The sequence below is a fragment of the Rhinolophus sinicus genome, chromosome 7 (assembly GCF_057876585.1).
Source record: "Rhinolophus sinicus isolate RSI-liver-muscle chromosome 7, RSI-T2T, whole genome shotgun sequence".
In the NCBI taxonomy this organism is placed as follows: domain Eukaryota; kingdom Metazoa; phylum Chordata; class Mammalia; order Chiroptera; family Rhinolophidae; genus Rhinolophus; species Rhinolophus sinicus.
This window is the reverse complement of record NC_142507.1, coordinates 15,917,555-15,931,466: the sequence shown is the minus strand read 5'-3', so window position 1 is coordinate 15,931,466 and position 13,912 is coordinate 15,917,555.

Below are 13,912 nucleotides of genomic sequence, written 5' to 3'. Positions count from 1 at the left end.
AGTCCGGGCGCGCGCGGATGGGGGTGGGAGGCTCCCGGGGCTAAGTCTTCATGCCCGCCACGTGGCTCAGCCCAGTTCTGCCACGCGCGACTCCGCGACGGACACGCCCGCTCGGCGGCTCCTGTGGAGCCTCTGGAAACAGCTGGGTCGGAACGGGGTGGTCTCCGCGTCCTCGGATCTTCCCTTTCAACTGTTATATCGATGTCACTTTGGGTCACCCGGAACTAGGCTGGGGCGCCCAGCCCAGGCCCTCGAAGAGGAACCTTGAGGCCAGACATGACCCCGTCTGGTAACCAGACGGCGAGGGAGCCTGGCGAGAGATTCTGGAAGGCTCCTGAGAACTTTGTGCCACCTGTAGCTCCGGGCCAAAAGGCTAGACAGCCTTGTCGTCAGCAATGCTGACAGCCGCGTTTGACACTGGACGCTGGGTGTAAGTATAGGCTGGGACTTCGGAGGAAATTTCCACATCCTGTTGTTTCTTTTCAGGGTCCAGACATCTGGAGGAAACAAGAGCCCAGGAAGGGAAGGGTGAACATGTTCCCAGGCTCATTGCCTCACTTCAGAACTGGGTTAAGGAGAGTGTGACTCCTGGCATCTCGTGCAAAACGGCAGATCCAGGCCAAACCCTCACACAGTGCCTGCTAACGTCACCGGTAAACGCCAACCACAGACTTGTCTATCCTATAAATGGGCAGAAATGATGACTGGTTCCTGTTCATTAAAAGTATTTTGAAGTTTCTGTTTAAATTTTTAAAAGAGATTTGGAATCACTATTTTGATGGGAACATAGATAAAAGACAAGAACATTTTTCTTTCTGTGTGTGTAAACCTAAATTTAGAGATAGGGCTGGTGGAAGTTCCCTCCTATAAGGGCCAAATTAAATTCAGAATAAAATTGAAGAATATTTGAAAACCTGCTCATCGATGCTAAGTATTGAGGATGCAAAGATGAGTTGGGCAATGTCTTTTTCACAAGAAGTATACAATTTCGTAAGGAAAGCGGACAGAAAGAGAACATGACTATGAAGAAAGCAGAGCATTGTTTTGACATATTTCAGTGAATGAATGCAGTGAGTAGTCTAGTTTGACAACAAAATAATGCTTCTGTATCAGGATGTGGTAAGAGGTAAGTCCAAAGGTTGTGGTTAAAGAGATAGTTAAAGAAAACCCTGTGTACTCAGCTGATTCTGAACGTAATTGAACAGACAAGAAGCCTTTGTACATATGAATTTGTGGTGTTGGAGCACAAATCCACATAGGAAAAAATTAAATTATTACCTGGCATTATACACAAAAATAAACTCAAGATGAGTAAATATGTAAATGTGAAAGGCAAAATAGTATACTTTGATAAGAAAATACAGAAGTGTGTATTCCTTCTGACTTTGGTGGTCAGAAGGATTTCTTAAACGTCATATAAAAAATGTAAATTTTAATGGGAAAAATTGATAGATTTAATGATATAATTTTAAAACTTCTATATATTATAACTAAGCAAATTAAAGGTAAGGCACAAACTTGGAAAATATATTTACAAAATATACAATGTCAAAAGTGTTCATTTCTAGAATGTACAATGAACTAAAATCAAATTTTTACAAAATTAGAAAAATGGGAAAAGAATTTGAAAAGACAAACGAAACCTTCACTAGCTGTCAGGGAAATGTACATAAGACAAGATCGTATGTCACATCAGATTGACAAAAATGTAAACCTTGGTAAAGATAAGTCCAGGGTGTAGAAAAATGAAAATTCTCTTAAGACTGCTGGTAGAATTATAAATTATTACAACCGTTTTTGAGAGCAATTAGGCAATGTCTGGTAATGGCGAAGAGGCACATATTTGTAACCCAACACTACTGGCATGTAGGTATATACCCTAGAGAAATGCTTGCATGTGTGAAGAAAGAAATATATATATATATATATATATATATATATATATATATATATATATATATATGTGTGTGTGTGTTCTTTGCAGCATTTTTTGTAACAGTGAAATATTAAATGCAATGTAAATGACCAACAATAAGAGAATGAATAAATAAATTGTATCATTAATATATTTAGAAAGCATGAAAATGAATGAATTGGAGCTACTTAACAACAAAGGTAAAGTTCTATTAATAAGAGATAACAGAGGCAAATTGCACTTGGGTCTAGAGGATAATGTCAACTGCCTAACCAGAATCTCTCCACACATCTTCAAAAAACCATTAAATATACAAAGAGTACAAATAAAATTATATATGATCCATGCCTTTAGCAATACTAGCAAACAGAGGATATCATAAATATCAGATTGCAACAAACCTTCCTTCACTGCTGGATGCTAAGAGTGGGAGAGGCAAGGCTTCGGAAAATCTTTAATAAAGAGAAAAGGAGATTGGAAGATATATACAAATGATAGGCAAAATTGAACCCTGAAAGAAAATGTCAAACATTAAGTGCCAAAATACTGCACACAGTCTGGATCTAGGTAAGTTATAGCACTGATTATAGGGAAGTGACATGAAAATGAGTGGGAACAGAGATGGCACCTTCAGAAAAGCAAACTTGACTTGGAGCTGAGCTACGCCCCCCACAACTAGATTGAAAACAACAAATTGACATGGAGCAGCTGATGGGTCCTGGAAATCACACTGTTCCCCAATATTCCCTAATAAAAATTTAAAATAAAATAAAATAAAATGTGAAAAAGATGTATAGCACTTAAAACAAACAAACAAACAAACAAACAAAAAAACCCTAAGAACAGAAATGGACAAAAATAGGAAGGAACACCACAGGAGTTGATCAAATTGGGGTAAAAATTGAAGGAAAAGACAAAACCATCTCAGAAATGAAAAATCAATTACCACTGTCTGTCCAAGGCAGAAAAAATTCAAGCGGAATATTAATAAAGATCACTGAAGAAAGGAAAGAAGCAACCAAGAAAAAAAAATTACATAAAGAAGTAAAACAGGTCCAAGAAAGAGCATGAAATGGAAAATAGGCAGAAAAGATTTGATATACATATTACAAAAGTGGGAAAAGAAAGAAAAGAAAAAAAAGCAGTGAAACAGCACTAGTGTTTCTAACTATAATCCAAGAACTTTGTGTAAATAAGGGGAAAATGGTAAAAATTGACCTGAATGATCAGCTTAGTAAAATTATTGGACATTAAGTATAAATAAAAAATCATAAAGGCGACCAGACAAAATAATCAATTATGAGTGTAACAATATTTGGTCGAACTCACACTTCTTAAAAGCAACATAAAAAGGCAACAGTGGAATATCATTTTAAGAAAAACGCAAGTAAATTCTTAGTCGAGGATTCTGCATGCAGCTGAGCTATACTTCAAATGTGAGGGCTATAGAAACACAGTTTTGAACATGCTGTAACTGAGGGGATACTGTTCTCCATGCCTTTCCTGGAAAACCAACTAGATGAACTTTATCCAAACAAAAGATGACTGGAAAAATTCATCAAAATAACTGATGGGGAACATTTAATATATTTAATGGTAGAGTTAAGACTAAAAGGTAGGAACACAGGTCAAAGAATAGAATATAAATATATGTTCTGCCAATTAGAAAGAATGCAAGTAAAAAATGAAAGGGGGGGGCCGGCCCAGTGGCTCAGGCTCCATGCTCCTAACTCCGAAGGCTAACGGTTCGATTCCCACATCGGCCAGTGGGCTCTCAACCACAAGGTTGCCAGTTTAATTCGTCGAGTCCCGCAAGGTGATGGTGGGTAGCCCCCCCTGCAACTAAGATTGAACATGGCACCTTGAGCTGAGCTGCGCCCTCCACAACTAAGATTGAAAAGACAACAACTTGACTTGGAAAAAAAAAACTCCTGGAAGTACACACTGTTCCCCAATAAAGTCTTAAAAAAAAAAGAATGAGAGGAAAACAGAAAGGAAGGGAAAAAGAAAAGATCACTGTGTATATGTAATGTGTGGGAGTCAAAAGGTGCCATTTAAGAACTGACCAACCAGATAGAAAAAGTTAAGAGAAATAAAGGGCATGATAAAAGGTATCAATATCTATACCTACACACATAGATACAAGATAGATAGGTAGATACAGAGATAGCTCAAACAGAGATAATACTGGGGAAAAGAAAAATTAGTGTAGCTTTTTGTAGTTATGTGTAAGACTGGTAAAAAAAAAAAAAAAAAAAAAAAAAAAAAAAAAAAAAAAAAAAACACATTGAAAAATATATATAGTACATGGTCTGACTTTTCCATTGATTATGTGCTGAGTTCTGGATGGTACTGGAGATCGGGGAAAGCTGAGTAGAAAGCTGAGTGTAACAGTCAATTGTCTTGCAGAGCTCTGGGGACAAGCTCCCATTACAGGCAGGGAGCCTTCAACAAACACACAACAGGCATCCTCTTCAAGACATTTGCCAGATTTTGAACTTGCAAAGGGTAGGAACTAAGTTTAAAATCTGCATAAGGCAGAACGTTAAAGGCTGAGAAAAAAGAGAGTATCCAAGATATCAATCAAAAGCCCAAGCTGATCAATCCGGAAGAAAGGGAATTCCAGATATGGACTGAATCTTACTAAAGCTATAATCCAGCTCAAGACCTGATTTAACTGACTAGGCTTTCACTCTGTCGGACAAAAGACGGGAAGAATTATCACTGATAAAAGATATAACCTGGAGCCTCCACAGTTAAATACAATGTCCAACATACAATAAAAATTACTAAAAATATGAAAAACCAGAACTATGTAATAGTAATCTAAAAAGAAAAAGAAAATGGAAAACCTATAGATGATCCTGATACTGGAGTTATAAGACAAGCCTTTTAAACAAAATATGATTAATTTTAAATAAAATAGAGAAAAAGATGAGCAAAATGGATGAGAATTTTTCAGCAGAGAATTGGAATCTATAAAGAAATTTTTTAATTCTAATGTGCTTTAAGAATAATATCTCCTTGTTTTGTGTAATGATTTTAACTCCAAGACCTTACACCATAAGAGGACCCCATTTTACTAGTATACATGTTCATAAGACTTAAACACTGTAAGTTAGCTAACAAAAGCAGCTAAATAAAATCCTTAATGCAATATGCAAAAGCTTAATGCAGTATCCAAAACAAAAATCAAAAGTGGGCACCTAGAGTAAAACACATTGAATTAAGAAAAAAAAAATCAGGGAAAAAGCAAAACACAAGACACTATTGGCATGTCAAAGAATAAAACAAAGACCACTAGAGCTAGAAACCAGTAAACAAACAAAGTAAAAACAAAACTGATACCTTGTCCTTCCTACTGTGTTGGTATTTAGATGTGTTGAGTAAAATTTCCAGAATGACCTTTTGTCTTAGATCTGTTTAAGGACCACTTAAAATGATAAAGTGTATTACTAGTAACTTGTTTTTCTTAAATAATTCTAATATTATGATCATGTCTGACTGGGCCTAGGGTATATTTTTTTCCCACCTTCAAATAGGACAACCTTTATTCCCCTCTATGTATAGACCTATTAGTTGACTGGATATTCCATCCTAATTTTACATCAATTATTGACCTAAAAAAAATTCATGTCTGAGTTTCTCAAGCCCATGTTTTACTTAAGGGTCAGGGCTGAGTTTTCACCACTGACCACTTTCAGATTCTTTACTGCCTCTAGAAAAAACCACCAGCCATAATATTTCACTCCACACGCTTGCAAGCCATTGTTGCATTTGGAAATCTCAACAACTGTTACCAAGCAAAGTCCTCGGTGCTGATCTCCTAAATGCTATAAAATACAGGTTCTATATCATCAACTGCCGGCAGATCATTCATGGCTTATCTAGCAGAACTGTGTCTGACTGCACCCTAGAGTTTGCCTAACCTCCTCTGAACAGCCCTGTTTAGACATTTACTTCCCCTCCTCTTCCCAAGTTCTTCATAAGCCTTGCCATCCAGAACAGTAAGTGGTGGAGTGGAAAGGAATCCTTCAACACTAATCCTTGGATCGGACTGGGAAGTGGCAAAAAGCACTCTCATTACAACTGCTCTGGCCGCACTCTGTAGTCTGAAGAGGGTTTGAGGAGATCTCAGACGACTCATCTCTTCAAAGGGAAAGAGCAATACACTTAGTGAGACACCACTCAGGAACTCAACAGGGCACTAGAGGAACAGGAGGAGGAGGAGGAGGAGACAACTGAATAAAGGTAGGATCACTGTCCTGTCACAGACATCCAGAAGTTCACTCAGTCACTCTTTGCGCGTCTATTTCCATTTTGTGAAACTAGTAAGTTTAGTGAAACAGGACATACATTTCTAGGGGCAGGCAATGACTCATTAATCACAAAAGAAAGGGCTCTTCTCTAGTATCTTCCCAGGCAGGTCTCTACTTACTAAAAGGAGAACCCATAGGCTTTGGAAAACCACCAACCAGAGAAACAACTATAGCCTTCTTTAGCTAAACCTGGTTCTAGCTAGTTCTCCTCGGTTCATAGGAGGGTGGAGGGAAGCTGGCAGAAGCAAACCTCAAGGGTTTTCTCTTATGACCCTGCTGGAAAAGTGAAATAAACCCTCCTAGAGCTGAGTAAGATGACCGCAGAAGTGTCTGGAATCTGGCTAGACTCTTCTGTCACTTCTATAAACATGTACTGGAATGTGTGAAACCAAGTATTTCCTCACTAAAGTCAGGAAGAGGCATTCTTTGTAAGTCCTTCACTTATTATGACATTCCCTAGATGGCAGGAAATTAAGGTAGCTTGCCCAGAATCCAGTGGGAATATATGTAAGGAAACAAAAGAATTAAAAGTTGAAAAATGAAAAACAAAATTTTCATACGATATTATATAATGTTTACTACAAATTAAAAGAAACTAAAAATAAGGATTAAGTGAGGGGAAAAAAATTTTTTACAGCATAAGACTAGAATTGAAACTCCAAAAATAATATACAGAGTTATCATCAATCCATCCTACCCTATTTCCATACTTTTTTTTAATGAGGGTGGATCCTGGAAGCGATCTTTTGTTTTGCTAAGGGAGGGAGGTGGTTATGAATCTAGAGAAACCCCGAAAGAACCCTGAAGGAAGGCATAATGAGAGAAGAGGGAGAAAGAGAGAAAGAGAAAAGAAGAGAGGAGGAGGAGGGAGGACAGGGGAGGGAAACGAAGGGGAGGGGTGGAGAGGAGAGAGGAGGGAAGAAAAGTAGGGAATGAATGTAGACAAAAGAGAAAGACGGTTAAAACGTACATTGAGGTTTTACTGGGTGATCTGCAATATAGCCCTCCTTCTATTTCTACATGAAAGCTTTACTAGAAGTCTACGTTATTTATTAATGTAGTGTGTGTGTTTTGTGTGTGTGTGTGTGCCAGATGTGAAATTTGTCTTAACACAGTAACTGGGTGAGGACAGAGTCAGCTAAAGGAGGCCCAGTTACATCTTGGTATCTAAACAAAGCATTCCTCTAGCAAGGGTATGAATAAAGCTGAGGTAAAATGGTAGCTCATAACCTTCCCAGAAATCCTCTGTTGATTCCAGACAATCCACTTACCTAACTATCAGAGAATATTTGGGTGGCTTCTATCAAAGACAAAAACTGGACAATCAAAGAGGTTGATTTTATTTTGGCTATTGCAATATGGAGAGTACCCCAGATCTGAATATCAAAGTTTCTCAGTAGGGTATCTTTGCCTTAGGAATGAACATGTCACATATTGGAGACTTATAGCAGGGGTTGTTTTGCAAGCAGGAGATGTCGCCGCCAGATATCTGAACAGGAAATGTTTTTCTCTGTAGTTTGCAAGTTTCAGGAGGGCCAAGAGTTCTAATCTTAGCTAGTCAATAATGAGATAAAGTGTGGGAAATTAGAGGATCTGTGTCTGGCTTTGTCAGCAGGTTTGGGCAAAAGAGAAAGGTCTGCATTTGTTGGCTTCAACAAACACACAGTTTATCTTCGAACAATCTTTGGGATTAGAGTAATTTCGGTGGAATTTTGGTCAAGGTTCCGTGAAAGAGTCCACAAAGTCAGCATTTCTTGTTGGTGCTGTTCTTGGACAAACAGCTAAACCATCTGTTGTTCTCTGACCATGATCTATAACTGAGAAGTTTCCTAGAGACAAGGCATTTAATCAGGGGGATTGTCGTGCAGGGTGTCAGGCGGGGTCTCAGCTCCTGCTCCCCACATAAGAACGCAGAATATGGTGAGGACAAAAAGGAACACCCACGGAGGCATAGATAGGGGAGTCATACCACTATATTCTCACTGGTGGCTGGGTTGGAGACACTGGAAGCAGGAGCCACCCTATCCTCAACCTGCTGTCCACTTCTCTCTGCCAACCAACCTCACTTGCTAGCTGTAATCTGCCATGCTAACTGCAATCCGCTCTTGCTAGCTCAGCCACGATCTTCTTTCCAAGCCTTCATTCACTGCTAGCATAGCCACAGCAGTTGTGTTAGTGGCCAATGGCTCACTGGTTACAGCTGACGGCCAACTAGCCACAGCTGATGGCCATCCAATCACAGTTGATGGCCATTTACTACCTGAGCCAGCACCTTTCCACATGAGGCCGAGAGCCGGGAAACTGCACTCCTGGCTCTGTCCCCACAGGGATACATACAAGAACAAGCAGGGAAATGACTGTCAGAGGTTGCATTAAGGCATAATTCCAAGACTTGAGACCTGACAGCAACCAGTCTAGTGGAATCCAGAAAACTAGTGTGGAAAAGTCCTTCGATGATGGGGTCAGGACTGCAGTGGCAATGTGGTGAATTTCTTCATGAGCAACTTGACTGTTCTATTTATGATGCAGAGATTAGAAAAGTTTTAGGGAACAAACATTCAGCAGTTGCTTCCAAACACAACACATGTCCCCCTCTCTGGGTGCCAAGATCAGGTTGAGTGTCAATTGGTTGAAGAGCACTGTGCGTTGAGACTTTTGAAGTTCTTGGGTGAGAAAGTCTAGTTCTTTATCATATCATTTACAGTAATGGTTAGCTCCTATAGTAGCTCATGGAAGATAGTAGCTCATCTCACTTCTTGAGTAGCCTATGCCGCAGACATTCCCAGCCAAAAGTTGACTCAAATGTGATCAGATGTAGCAGTCAAGTCCAGGCGATCTCCTACCAAGCTCTCAGCTTCCCATTAGGGGTGCTATCAGATCCAGCAGTGAAAGGAAGAATGCAGTAACATTTTGGTGGCAGCATCCACATTTTCAGGAAACACGGTTAGGAGACCAATGATCAACATTGAAGAGCTCAAAGAGGAATTTAGGTAATTTAAGAAATTGGTTGGGCTATATATCTGGTAAGGAGTGACAAGACTGGTTAGGTGACGAGCCTGTCCATTGTGTGTTCAAGGTATCGGTAGGCTCTGCCTCCACAAGTGCAATACACAGTTGTCATGTGGGGCAACTAAAAAGAATGAGTAATTCTTTGCCATAAGGTTATCCTTTCTACCATATAGAAGCTGAGAAAAGGGTATGGCTGTAAGGGGACTAGCCTAATTGGGACTTCTCCATATGTAAAATTTTAGTGCCCCCAGATGGCAGCACCCACGGTGAAATTTTTTGATATAAGGTTGCATTTTCCTCAGGAAGATGATGAATAGTTATAAGAGTTGTCAGCAGAGTTGGCAAAATAAAATATATGTAGACAGAAACTGGAATCTACAAAAATTCCCATCTGTGAAATTGCCAGAGAAATAAATATGACTTTTTCTAAAAGTGTTCCAGATTGGATATCTATCAATAGTTGTTTATCTGATATAAAATATAGGAAGAATTCCTTAACATTGTGTGAGGGAAACAACTAAACTAAGCTGTAGAGGTTTTAAGGATGGGAAGAAAACTTTAGGGAAAGATTGCTAAGCAGAAAAGAAAGGGTAAAAAAAGCAACAGTTTTAAGAAAGATTTTTAAGAGTGAGTAGTCAGTCCAGCAAAAGCCATTCAAAGGTGTTGGGCGTTCTGAATGCAGGTAAAATGAGAAATAGGGAAGGAGAAAATGTTAAGAAGAACAAAAAAGAAGAGAGGACATGGACTAAGGAAATTTTAATACCAGTAAGTGATAGAAAAATAAAAGGAGGACAACAGGAAGGATACAAAGGGAAAATATGTAGGGAATTGAATATAAGATGTGTAGGTCACTGCATTCTGGTGTCTTGGGGGGAAGGATACCACTTCGTCATGCCATACACTTGTCTCAGAAACACAATCTACATTATGTCGTTATAGAGGAGGAAAAAGTCTTTTTCTTTCTACTCTGCTAGGTTCTCTGACTGGTGCCCTGTAAATTTAGGCTGACAAAAGACAGATTAACAAGAGAAAAACAAAGAGTTTATTAATGTGTGTTGTGCAGTGAATGTCATGTGTAAGAAGCCTCAATAAAGAGTAACTAACTCAAAGGGTTGATTTCGATGTGGCACTGATATAGCATCTTAGCAAGGGAAAAATACATTTTTAGAGAAGTGACAGGACATCCCTTTCCATATAAGAAGGGGAAAGGAGACTGAGTAATTGAGGAATCTAAGAGTGGGAAAAGAGGATGAGAGTGTTTGAGGTTTTAAAGACGTGGAAAGAGAGTTCCAGTTAAGGGGTGCAGGGTAGGTCTCCTTAGTCATAGCATATAAGGGAGAGGCAATGGTGGCAGAGTTAAGGTTCCAGTTCTGGTGATAACGAGCAACCCTAGAAACCCTCGGAGTTGTCTTTTGGTCTTAAGGAGAAGGAAATTGATAATGGTGTTAATTCTTTTAGGAATGAAGTCTTTCCTTTGGGAGAGATATCATATCCTAGGCACTTGAGGGCTACTAATTGCATTTTATGTTTAGATATGTTTTGTCCCTTGTGGGCAAGAGCTTGGAGTAAATATTGAGTGTTGACAACCATCACTGAGCAGAGAAGAAGGTCACATACATACTGAATTCAAGCGGGGCTCAGATATTTTCAGAGAATGGATGGGAGTTCCTCAAAGGTGGCTGGCCTGAGTCATGAGTGGATGAGACTGAGCAGCAGAGAAGAAAACCTAAGTACAATGTGGGGCTGTCTGACCACTCCCTATTCCAGATCCCCCCTCCGCACCCCCCCCCCCCAAGACCTCAGACACATTGTGCTCTGAGAAAGAGCTGTGGTCACTATAAGCTCTGTGATGGGAAACCTGCCAAAAGAGTTCTTGTTGGTTGCAAAGGGAGCCCCTCATGAGAGCCAAATTTCAACAGGGGTTTATGCATTCAACAATGGTTAATGATTCTCACAATTCCATCGGGGTCAGCCTGTGTGTGTGTGTGTGTGTGTGTGTGTGTGTGTGTGTGTGTGTGTGTGTGTGTGTGATTAAAAGAAGTGAAATTTGAAATCAACCAAAATAATGAAAGTCAATTAGTTAAGATCCTTAAAACAGAGGAATGGATTGAAGTTTGAGCCAAAAATAAAGTCTAATAGGTAATACCTTATCATTGTAAGACAGCTAACATTTAGAATGAGAGAGAAAGGAAAGGGAGGAGGTCAACTCGGAAGGCTTATAAGCAGGCCGCTGAGGTCAGCCCAACTTCCCAGTAAACAGTATGTCACTTAGCACAAGACCATGTAGCTCTCACCCAGCCTTGCTATAGGCAATGTCCCTCACCCAAGTCTGCATTCTGTGAGTACTGAGCCTGTGCTAGATGCTGGCTGGATACTGATTATACAAAGATGAGAAAGATGGGGTCTGAATTGGCGAGCACTTTCCAGCAGGGAGACCAGCGGATGAACAGCTGTCAGTTCAGTGTCATCAAGGCTGTATTAGACATCCACACAGAGGGTCACACAAGTGGGAGGAAAGAACTCTCACTGAGTGGGTCAGAGAAGGCTTCACAGAGATGACAAGTGAGCGGTACTTTGCAGATGAGCAGAGAAGGCAGGAGAGGGATGGAGCAGAGCAATAGATAAGAGCAAAGGTTCAGAATAGAAAACACACCTTACATCCCTTCCCCTCACCCCTCCACCCCTTGCTACTGATTCTGAGATGTCTTCTGTGGAAAGGGCGGTATTTTTCAAAGTGGTGGAAAGGCTGGCGTGCCCGAAGTGTAGGTGGAGTCAGGAGTCCTACAACATGAGGCCGGTAAGACAGGTTGGGCCTGGTTTTGAAGGGCCTCGGGTGCCAATTAGCAATTTACCCTGCACAGGGCTGCTCTCTTGAAGTTCAGGAAATGAAATCTTGCAGACAGAGAACTCTCAGGCAGGAATAGTGAGAAACTGGGAGTCCGACGTGGAAGCTATGGCAGCAGGTCAGACGGGAAATGATGAGCCTTAGAAACGGGTCAGGATCAGGCATTTCCAGGTCGGACTGACAGACTCTGGTGGCCCTCAATCCCATGGCCGGTGGACTTGGGTCTGTTAGGAGCGTAGGTGGTGTGGTGGAGCATGTGGGCGGTATAGCCAGGCCAGCCAAGTTCAGTCTGATCCTGGCATTTACTGCCTCCGTGATTCTGACCACAGACTGGACACTTTCAGAGTTCAGTTCTCTTCTGTAAAAATAGACACTAATGTCACCCCTTTGGGAGGTGGGGGGTTGGGGAAGATTGAATAACACAATGTATGTGAATCTAATTAGTGTCTGACATGACACAAAATAAGTAATCCATACATTTGAGTGCCCTTCAGCGGGCGTTCAGGGCCTCCCACATTTTGTTTCACATGGAGCTTTTGAGGAAAGAGGCCCACTCTCCTGTACCTATACCCTCTCTCAAAAATACAGGGCTCTTTACTGTTTCTCAGGCATGAGCTCATCCTTCTCATCTTTAAGTCGTTGTTCATGCTATTTCTTTTCTTGGACTGTCCTTCCTCTTCTCCGTTCTCATTTCTCTCTAGGGAGGTCAATTTTCCTTGAAGGCTGTGCTTCCAGTAGTTCCTTCTCTGAGAACCATCCTCAGTTACCCCAGCTGGAAATGGTCTTTCCTTCTGTTCCCCACCCAAAGCACTTTATTGGAACCATTCTAATGACCCCTTACACTATGCTGCACTTTACCTGGCTATTTTGGATATTGTGAAGGGAGATTGCCAAAGGTGAAGTCATTTATGTCAAGGAAACTAAAATGGAACCAGGAAGCCATGAAGAAGTTTGTCTTACATTCCAACCAGCACGTTTGTTTCTCCATGAACTTTTGAACTTTGCAGCTGTGCCTCAACTTTATGTCCTCACCATGACAACCAGACCATCTGTGTTTCTTACTTTGAAAGGAGCCAACTCATTTTACCAACCAGCATCCTTTGTCTGCACATGGGGCTCAGCCAATCCCTATTAACTTAGCCAGAATCCTTCATTTACATAAAGAAGGCCAGGCTGAGAACAGCACATAAGCCCTCCTTTCTTTGTTCTCCCTGGAGAACTATTTAGGTTGTGCCCCAATTGCAATCCCTCCTTCGCTCAAACAAATGCTTTTCATTCTTTATTACAGCCTAAATATATAAATTTTTAACATTACAATATATATTTTCTCGCTTCAGGGTAGCACATGGGTAATTTTTCTAGTCACTATAGTTCTTAATTTAATGTACAGTGTTATCAAAAGTAGGTATTTAACAGTCAAACTAATGTGATTGACTTGAATAGAGGAGAGCAGTTAATAGAACGCTAGGTATGGGGTGAAATGGGGATGGTCTGTGTCCCTGCTAACCAGAAAATTAGTGGGGATGTACCACTGCCAATCCTAATTTTATTGCCATCATTTCTAGTTCTGTCTTTGTAACTCATAGTTCCTCCACAGCAACTAAGTATGGCAAATGTAAGGTCAGTAAGGACTGTTTCAGACAACACCATCTTACTAATTTGCTGAGGTTTGGGTTTGTTTGTATGTTTGACCAATTTTAGGGCTTAATTTAGATGAGTGGCAAAAATAATGCCTGCTTTAGGACTTCAGTGTTATTCAATGTATGAAAAAGGCACAGTTTGACAGATAAAATCATAACCTAAGCTAACAGTGAATTGTTTCAA